Below are 10,909 nucleotides of genomic sequence, written 5' to 3'. Positions count from 1 at the left end.
GGAATGGTACCAACTTCAATTCCATAATCAAAAAGTTGTTGTTTCATCCATAAAACTTGTGCACAACAACTACCAGCTGAAATATTCGCTCAGTGGTAGATAATGCAACACAATTTTGTTCTTTGAAAACCAAGAAATCAGCATATTTCCAAAATTGGAAGTTGGCAACGGGGGTGCTTTTCCTATCTAATTTGCATCATCCATAATCTGCATCAGAAAAAAGCATGCAAGCTAAGGCTAGAGTCTCTAGGATACCAAAAGTCCTAAACTAGTAGTGTCCTTAAGGTATCTAAAGATTCTCTTAACAGCTAGTAAATGTGATTCCTTAGGGCATGATTGAAATCTAGCGCATAAGCAAACACTAAACATAATATCCGGTCTACTTGCAGTTAGATAAAGAGAGATCCAATCATTGACCTATATAATTTAACATCTACACATTTACCTCCTTCATCTAAGTCAAGCTTTGTTGAAGAGCTCATGGAGTGTCATGAGGTTTGTCATTTTCCAGTCCAAACTTCTTGAGCATATCTTTGACGTACTTAGCTTGATTGACGAAGATGCCATCTTTTCTTTGCTTGATTTGGAGTCCCAAGAAAAATGAGAGCTCCCCCATCATGCTCATTTCGAATTCACTTTGCATTAGCTTGGAAAATTATTGGCAAAGAACATCATTAGTAGAACCAAATATTATATCATCAACATAAATTTGAACTACTAATAAATCTTTACCTTTATGCTTTAAAACAATGTAGTGTCAACCTTCCCTTTTGAAAAACCTTTTTCAATTAAAAATTTGACAATCTTTCATACCAAGCTCTTGGCTTGTTTTAAACCATAAAGTGCTTTTGTCAATTAAGAACATGATCCGGAAATTTTCAATCTTCAAAACCTGAGGTTGTTCCACATACACTTCTTCTTTTATAAAACCATTTAAGAATGCACTTTTAATATCCATTGATATAATTTAAATTCATGAAAACATGCAAATGCTAGTAACATTCTAATTGCTTCCATCCTAGCTACGGGAGCGTATGTTTCATCATAGTCTATGCCCTCTTCTTGAGTATACCCTTGAGCAACAAGTCTAGCCTTGTTTCTCACTATATTACCACTCTCATCAAGCTTATTCCTAAATAACCATCTAGTACCTACAATAGATTTATTACTAGGTCTTTCAAACTAATGTACATACTTTACTTATCTCAAATTGATTTAATTCTTCTTGCATAGCCATAATCCAATGTTCATTTTAATGCTTCTTTATTCTTAGGCTCTATACATGAAATAAATGCAACATAATTACAAATATTTCTAAGAGAAGATCGAGTTGTTACCCATTGGATGGATCACCTATAATTCACCATCCTTGACATAGTTGTACTCTCTTGGATAAGATACTTCCCTTTCTTCAATGGTGGATTCTCAAGAGGATCATGAGTTTCCTCATTTTTCGTTTTTCCTTTTGATGATGATTCTCCAACGTCATGTCTAACGTCATTTGTATTATAACACCTACATCATCATTCACACAAGAATCCTTCCTCGGAAGGGGATATCATCGAAACAACAGTATAGACTCTTCTACAACTAAAGTTATTTTATTAAATACTCGATAAGCTTTAGAATTTAAGGAATAACCTAGAAAAATTCCTTCATCACTTTAGCAAATTTGCCAAGGTTCTCTTTACTGTTATTTAAAACAAAACATTTACATCCAAAAGGATGAAAATAGCTAATGTTAGGCTTTTTATTTTTGAAAATTTCATATGGAGTTTTCTTTAAAATTGGCCTAATCATTACTCGATTTATAATATAACAAGTGTATTTGTGACGTCCACCCAAAATATTTTGGCAATTATTTTCACAAAGCATGGTTCTAGCCATTCTTCTAAAGTTCTATTTTTTCTCTCAACAACTCCATTTTGTTGAGGGGTTCTAGGTGCTGAAAAATTGTGACTAATACCATTAGAATTACAAAACTCAGTAAATCCAAGATTTTCAAATTCAGTGCCATGATCACTCCTAACACTAGTTATAGAATAACCTTTATCGTTTGGATTACTTTTGAAAACGTGATGAATTTTTCTAATGCTTCATCTTAGTACTTAAGAATAGAACCCAAGTATATCTAGAGTAGTCATCTACCAAGACAAATGCATATTGTTTTCCACCCAAGCTAGTAGTCCTAGTTGGCCCAAAATATCTATATGGATCAATTGTAATACTCTACTAGTTGATAGCCATTAATGGATTTAAAAGAAACTCGCTTTTGTTTTCCTTTAGCACAAGCATCACATATTTTATCATTATCAAATTTAAGCTTAGGCAACACTCGAACTAAATCACCTTGAATTAGCCGTTGCAAAACACTCATACTAGCATGTCCTAGTCCTATGCCATAACCAACTATCATGTTCATCCTTATAAACTAGGCACAAATTAGTCATATCAATATAATCTAAATGCACCATGCATATGTTTCTATTCTATGACCAACAAGCATAATCCGATTAGATGCAATGTCAATGACTTTACAACCATTAATATCAAACATGACATGAATCCCTTATCACAAAATTGACTAATACTCAATAAATTATGCTTTAATCCATTCACATATAAACATTCTTAATTTGTATGGAAGAGGTATTACCAATAGTACCAATACCTTCAATGTGACCTTTTGAATCATCACCAAAAGTCATTTTTCCTCCATTTTTGGCATTAAGCTCAATGAACCGGTTTTTGTCTCCGGTCATGTGTCTTGAGCATCCACTATCAAGGTACCATGAATTTGGATTTGTTTCACGTGCCTTGTAGCAATGCTCATTTTCCTACAAACATAGATTAATTTCTAATTTTGGTACCCAAATTCTTTTGGGTCCATATTCATTAGTTTCCAAAATCCTAGTCCCCTTAGGTATCCATTTGTGTAGGATATCCTTATCTTTAGTAGTAATGAGCTCCTTAGGAACCCATATACTTCTAACGATTTTTCCATTAGAGGTTCTTTGGGGACCTCTATGATTGTAGTTTTTAAAACTTTTTCTAACAAAGTTAGATTTTGAATTTTCTCCACTTTCAAAACGTTTTGTTCCAACTTATCAAAAGAAGCTTTAAGATCATCATTTTCTTTTGATGATCATCATTGACTTTGAAAGTAAATTTTGCAAATCTAAATTTTTTTTTTCAAACTCTTCTAGTTTGATTTGCAAATCTTTGATTTACTTTCAAGATCGTTGTTGGTTTTGGATATGAGTTTATTTTCATTTTTCAATTTTGAAACATCATTTTTATATTTTAAAAACAATTTCTCATAATCCGAAGCCAACCCATTATTCCTCTAATAGCTCATCATAGGATAAATCATCAAAATCAGATGAGTTAGAGGTTACCTTAGAATCTTCCCCGAATGCATTAAGCACAAGTTTGCTACTTCTTGTTCCTTTATCGAAACCTTCTTCATCGCTCCATGTAGCCACATGAGCCTTGTGCTTATTCTTTGATTAACACTTTCTCTTCAATTGTGGGCAATCATATTTGACATGCCCTGACTTTTTGCATTCATAGCAAATGATCGAGTCCTTCTCTTTTGGTTCATTTTTGAGGCCTTCATTTTGTTTGAATTTTCTTCCTCGGTAAGGTCTCGTCATTTTTCTGATTCGTTTGGCAAACAATGCTATTTCCTCATCATCTTCATCTGAATCACTCTAATTTTTTATGGATTTGAGATCAACTCCAATGTTTTTCTTCTTCTCATTCTCTTTTGGTTTCTCTTCAATCTTATTAAGGTCCACCTCATCTTCAAGCATCATTTCATGAGTGAGGAGTGAACCGATTAGCTCTTCAAGAGTTAAGGATGTTAAATCCTTAGACTCGATGATTGCCGTCTTCTTTGATTGCCACGATTTTGGGAGGGAGTGAGTAACTTAACCTCACAAGCTTTTCATTTGAATGATCTCTCTATATGATTTGAGACCATTGACAATCGTTGAGAATCTATCCGTCATAGCTTTGATATCTTCATTTGATTTCATCCTGAAATTTTCATAGCTATGCGTTAGAATACTAATTTTAGATTTCTTTACCTCATCGGTACCTTCATGAGTGACTTGAAGTTTGTCCCATATTTCTTTGGCGGTTGTACAAGATGAAACTCTTCCGTATTCATCTGGTCCAAGAGCACAAAATATGATATGGATGGCTTTGGAGTTGAGCTGGAACATTTTTGTCTCTCATTCACTCCATAATCTTGGATGAGTGAGAGGCTTGAAGTATCCTTCTTCTACGACATTCCATGCTCCCATGTCACTTGCTTGAATGAAGTACATCATCCTATTTTTCCAATAGGCATAATTAGCCCCATTGAAGAAAAGAGGCTTGTTGACGGACATCGAATCGAGACCGAAGTCAAAGTTTGAAGTAGAGGCCATTGATGACTTTGATTATCGATATAACTCTTCCCGAATCGACTCAAGAGGCGATTAAACCTTCAAATGAGTTAGGCTCTGATACAAATTGTTGAGTTAATCGATTGACGGAATTGACCAAGAGGGGGTGAATTGGCAATAAAAATTTTGGTGGAAGCTTTTGTAGAAAATTGAAAGAAATTGCACAGCGATTTAGAGTGGTTCAACTTTCTCAACCAAAGTCTATGTCCACTACCTTAGCTATCCATACTAAGGATTTTCCACAAATTCACTAATTTGTCTTTCTTTTGAGATAAGAGTAACCTTACAACCCTCAAGAATTATACCCAAATTCTTGAGAACACTCTCTCCCAAAGAGAACAATACAAATTTACAAACTTACAAGGAAATCCCCACAAGGTAGATTGTTTGCACAATTCTAGAACAAAGAAAAGAACACTCAAAAATGAATACAATGAGCACAATAAGTGTTCTTGAAAGCAAGATGATATTGAATGAAAAATAGGCTTGAAATGCTCAAACTTGAGGTTTGATGCTTTCTCTTTGATTCTCTTGATTCTAGTTGCTTGATATTTCTTGTTTTGATCAATGGCTTCTAAGCTTGCTTAAATACACCTTGAATCACTTCTGAACGTTGGGGATGATTAGAGAAGATAATATAGCCGTTTTAGTGTGAAAACAATTAATAAAACAACTTGGAGCGTGGGGGGAATCGGTACCCCCTATGGGGAATCGGTTCCCTCTGAGCATACTGGAATTCTCGGAGCCAAACCATTAAGGGGGGAATCGGTACCCCCTTGGGGGGAATCGGTTCCCTCTGAGCAATCTGGAATTTTTTGGCTTTGAAATGGTTCGAAATACTTTGTAAAATTATTTTGAAATTGTTTTAAGATTAAAACTTAATTTTACACTTGAGTAAGGATTAAAAATGATTTTTGAAAGATTTAGAGTAATGTTTTGATATTCGAATAATTATATCAAATATACTTAGAAAACCTTTATTGCACAATCTTAAAATTCATTTAACTTAATTTGTTATATCGAAATATCAAAATGTTTTCAACATGGATCAAAACTGATAGTTCATACACTAAATGTACAATTTACCCTTGATACATTAACCACTTTATGACTTGAACAAGAAAAAAATTATTTAGTGCATGTGTATAATCATATATTTTTACATTATAGGCAAGGCTTTAACAAGAAGAGAAATGATGAATAAGATAAGTGGATAAAATTATCACTTCTCTTACATTTTTATAAGTTTGTAATTTTGTTTACAATAATTTAGTGCATGAGCAATAAATTAATTTTATTTGATAAATTTTAGGATGACTCTCTCACGTTCGACGAATATCATTAAAGATGAGTATCGTTGAGTACTATTAATTTAATTTATAAAATTTAAAATTCTAAAAGACTCAACGTATAATTAAATATTTGTTAATTTTTTTCTATTAAGCTAAGATGATTACAAAATAATATTTGTTTAAAATACTCTCAACCATTCGACAATGATTGCTTAATCACCCTACTGCAGCCACTGGTGCTCGAACCCATGGCCTATAGGAACAATAACGATTCATTTAACCACTGAGGTAAGTTGATTCGTGCAATTAGTTAAACATTTAAAGGTAAAATATTTAAAATAAATATAATTATATTTACCACAATCATTTTTAACAATAATTGGATCAAATAACAACCCTAAATTTTAAAATCTTAATTTTTTCATGTTTAGATAATTACCTTTAGATTTTTAATTAATGGTACTCATCGTCAGTGACGTTCAGCGATACTCGCCGAGTGTTATAGAGTTTTCCTAATTTTTAAGTCACTTACATGATTTAATTCTTACATTATTTGCTTATTAAGAAGGTGCCTAGATTCTTCTTCCAAGTTCATTGAATTTAAGTGAATGTTGATAAATATATTCTGCACTTCCTTTGACCAAAGGTTAGGGTCCCCTTCCTTTTGTTGTTTTAATTAAACTCTGTTCCCACTTGCATCGGTATGAACATTTATAAATACATGAATGATTTTCCCTAGATTCTCTTTATTTTTTAATATTGAAACCAATTAGACTACGAATCCTCCATGAGACCCATGAGGGAAATATTATGCTAAAGACCTGCTTCTCTAGTCTTTTCTTTATAATCTTTGGCTTGAAGTCAAAACAAGTACTCAAATCTTGCATTTTTGCTTTAAGTACTTAAATTATCTTTTGGTTGAACTAAAATTTTAAATTATTATATATAATCACTTTAAGTCCCCGTCATTCTTTTAGTTAGAATATTGTTCTTTTTTCCTAATAAGATTTGACACGTTATTCAAAATTATGTATTTATTTTGGCCTAAAAAATAGTTTAGGGGCTTAAAAAAGAGTCATAGTTTAGGAATTTATTTGATTAAATATAGTTTAGGTGTTTAAAGTGGTTACATGTAATAGTTTAAGAACTTAGTTTAACCAAAAAAACTAGTTTAGGTACTTAAAACGAAAAATGACATAATTTGATTTTTTTTTTAGTTTAGGCCATAATCTTTATATTATCCTAACATTCTAAAGTGTGACCAACTCATCAAATTTTGATGTGCATGAAATATATATATTCTCCCATTGACTACTCCATTATATTCTGCAGAGATTCTGACCAGTCAAGTTTACCTTAACCCTAGAGAGCTTCCCTTATAGCACCTCAATCAGTCTCTGCATAATCCCAAAATTCGGGGCAGATCCAATGAATTGAGCCACCAACGTGAATTCTCAGTCAGTAATTCCATCTTGAAGGACCTTCGTTGGAGGTTGTATAGTGATAACGTCGTCGCTCACTGTCGGAGGATAAAAATCCAGCGATTGCTCTGCTACCCCACCGAATAGTTGCCTCCAATCCAACTTCGGCAATACACTCATGAATTGAAAGAAAACATAAAAAGAATAACGAATAAAGAATCAAGGAAGAATTCCGAACAAAATCGGTCGGATTATCACCGAGAATCCCTAGGCCATCAGACCCGCTAACGTAAGCCCAGAAAAAATTACTATCCAGCTCCATTAGGGACGAAATTAAGACTTAATACAAAATAAGTATCTAAATTGTATCTAAAATTGATTTTTTATATCTAAAGATTTTTTTTTGCTAAAAATATGTATCTAATGTTTTTCTATTATACTTTTATGTGTCAATCGTTAAAAAATATTGTTAAGTAACGTGCCACGTTTATATATATATTTTTTACAAAATTATTTAATTTTTTTTAAAAAAAATCTGAAAAGGACATGAGTCACTTATCGATTTTTTTGATAAATTTTTTTTATGTATAAGGCAATATTAGTTCGAATATAATTTTTAATTTCTTGACATTGAATGCTCATACCCCTAATATTTTCGGTGCTTGAACCCGAGTTTTCAAAGATTCACAACAATTCCTTTACCACAAGGCCACTTGATTCGTGCAGCATGATAAATGTTTAAAATTATACAATTATATTGTATATATCTAAAATATTATATGATTATACTCGTGATAACATTGCTGGAAAATATTGCATTTTTCTTTGGCAATTCGAGGACAATTCAATTTACAATCGAAAAAATATTCCCTTTGTAATCTTGTAGCTCATTTTGTGCATCATCTAGTTTAACTTTATAAGCCCTCTTGCTCCCAAATATCAACTAGAAAATCCACCATTTCCTGTCATGGTGAACCCAAAAAGGCTTGATGAACTATAGGAGGAGGATGGACGGTCGATGATATCGTAAGAAAATAGCTACGAGGCGGAGGAGAACTTACGGGAAGCGGAATCGGGCGGGGGAACGGCTTATAATCGCAGTGCAAACTCTCGTAGATCGTATTCCAACTGCAGTTCAAAGAATGAACAACTCAAACTAGGCTTAATATGGTTGTTATCCTCTCTTTAACGGCGGTTAGAACTTGCAAGAACATGTACACAGGGCATTTGGAATTAGGAAAAACATGAAGATTACTAACTTTATCGTGGTTTCTCGAGGCTGCATGTGTTTCTCAGGCCGCTTATTTCCGAGCCATTGTCGCCTTGTTTGGTTCCAAAGAAGAAGGCCTGCAAGCAGAAGTTACATCATGGGAAGATTTTTACCTCCTTGATATGATTACCAAAAGGTAGGCTGATCTTTTCAGATAGAGTCCGGTACTGAAAACTTGAAACAGCACATGAAAATATATGAAGCAATAGATGCTATTTAACTTAGTACTATATAGAAGCTAATATAGCTCGACTTGCCATGATTTATAAACTCAGAAGGTTGACTTGTGCTGCCAGAAGGATCAAGATTCGATGTGTTGTTCGATGACATGCTCCTCTGGGACCGGACTCCGCTATGTTCCATTTCACATGCACTGCTATTCCAGAAATCTTCAGAAAAGCTGGATCTCTTCACTTTCTGGCCCTGAACCTTTAGACGTTGCGATGGATCATCCACCGCGGTAATCATGAAGGTTTCGTGAAGCACCCGAAACAACCTCTGCTCTGTTACAACTAGGATTAACCAAGTGCATGATTGGTACTGGTAATCATCTATAACAACTTAATCCTTTAAATCTACCATCTGGGAGAAAAAGCCATCGTTTTTGCAACCATAACAGGGAAATAATCATATAAAACAAAAATCTCAAATAATTGGAACTTCAAGATCTGTGATGGTGAACATCATTAATGAGGAGTCACTCTTGAAACATAGTAAAATCGCGACCATTTTGTCGAGTCAACACGACATAAACTACATACGCGATCGTAAGGCAGCTGAATAATGTGAATTTTGCTGGCTTAATCTCCAACAAGTAGGTAATCAAATTTGTGCAGGAGCAAAGTCCAACAACAAATACCACTCAAACACAAATTTTCCCTAATACACAAGTTTGTGCAGGTAAATAATGCAAATTGCACCAGCTTAATCTCCAACCAAAGTGCAGGGACCAAACTGGTGCAGGAAAAAGAAGCAATTAGGAATATCACTCGAGCCGATTTTCCTAAACTTCCAATGCAGAGAATTTATGAGCCCTCATAAATTGTTGATTCTACACTAAAACAAGCAAAAGAATAACATGAGAGAGAAGTAGTTCCTCACACGGAAAACAGATTTGCATTTATCCTTGAATGCTTCCATTAGGCAGGGTGTTAGAGCACGTAAATAAGCCCCAGAAAACAAAGCAAAAGAACAAAATGGTTTCTTCCCAAAACATCTCTTTGTCTGGGTTAATAAACAACACCTAGGATCCATATGAACCCCAAATCCCACAAGCAAAAGCAAAACTCTTGTGTCATGCAATCAGCTATCCAATTCTTCAAGCAACGAATGCCCCAAAAATCGAAAAGTTTCCCAAACCGATCCCCATTCCCCATGTAGTCTGTACGTCTCAGTTTATAAGCTCGCTTATACAACAAGCACTAACATAATCCAAAGATTCCACACTTGAAAAGAAAAGAAAACTTGAACCATACAACAAACATCAACAACTTTGTTTATAACCAATAAAGCTTAAGAGTCAAATTTGATAATTGCCAGGTTAAAAGTACAAATTTTTATTCCTTGCAATAGAAAAAAATGCAGAAGAAGAAGAAGTCTGACCAGAAGATTGCATCTATAATCCCCACAGCAAAACCAAAATTCCAGGAAAGAAATTACTTAAATTCCTGCAAGAATTTTTAAAAGAGGCAATACCTTTATCTTCCAAATCTTTTCCCTGGAAGTTTCTGTTGCTAAGAAAGGGGTACAAAGGGTCTTCCAGAAAGAAAGAAATGCAATTAACACACTGAGAACATCATGTTTAGAATAGATATGGATATTTCGTGATGGAAACGGAAATCTTGTTCTGGAAAGTGGTTGGTTTTCAGTTTTCTCAAGTTCTTTCTTTTGTTGCCTCCTAAATTAATCTGTTATTCTTGTTTTATTGAATGGCGTGAAATTGTAAGCTGCTTTGAAATCTTGTCCTAAAAGTTTGTTCTTTTAGATCAACTATTCCTTTTTCTAAAATCTTAAGACTATAACATATTAATTTATATTTAATATTATAAATCCATTCCTATTCCTAAAAAGATAAAACTTGAGAGCTTCTTTTGCTGAAATTAGATTTACAATTTTAGAACTGTAATCAAAACTAATTTTCAAAAAAAAAAAAACAATTTCAGAACTGCTACCAATGAAACTAAGTAGCAACTATTGGAGGAAGGATGTTTGATTTGCTCAGGGGATTGCATTGATTTAAGCATCTTGAATGCTTTGCACAATGAAAGTATTTTTTTTCCCCACTGATAAGGCAAGTTTCACGCTACCTCAAGTTCTTCACGAAAGCCAACAACAGCCTCGTCATTGATGGATAAAACAACTGGATGTTCCTTGTTTCACGGTCAATAATTGAACCAGGCAGGGAAGCCTCTTGATTCATAGCCCTTGAAAGATCAAAACAATAGGAACAAATTTTGTTCTTAACGTAAGAGA

The 10,909-nt window shown here is 33.8% G+C and overlaps 1 pseudogene; it reads right to left on the bottom strand.

The window, feature by feature from the left end:
• Positions 1-7,961: 7,961 nt before the first annotated feature.
• Positions 7,962-10,856, bottom strand: LOC120132120 (annotated as a pseudogene).
• Between the last annotated feature and the right edge of the window lie 53 nt (positions 10,857-10,909).

The sequence above is a fragment of the Hibiscus syriacus genome, unplaced genomic scaffold, assembly GCF_006381635.1.
Source record: "Hibiscus syriacus cultivar Baekdansim isolate YM2019G1 unplaced genomic scaffold, ASM638163v2 tig00110557_pilon, whole genome shotgun sequence".
Classification (NCBI taxonomy): domain Eukaryota; kingdom Viridiplantae; phylum Streptophyta; class Magnoliopsida; order Malvales; family Malvaceae; genus Hibiscus; species Hibiscus syriacus.
This window is presented reverse-complemented; position numbering and strand designations above follow the sequence as displayed.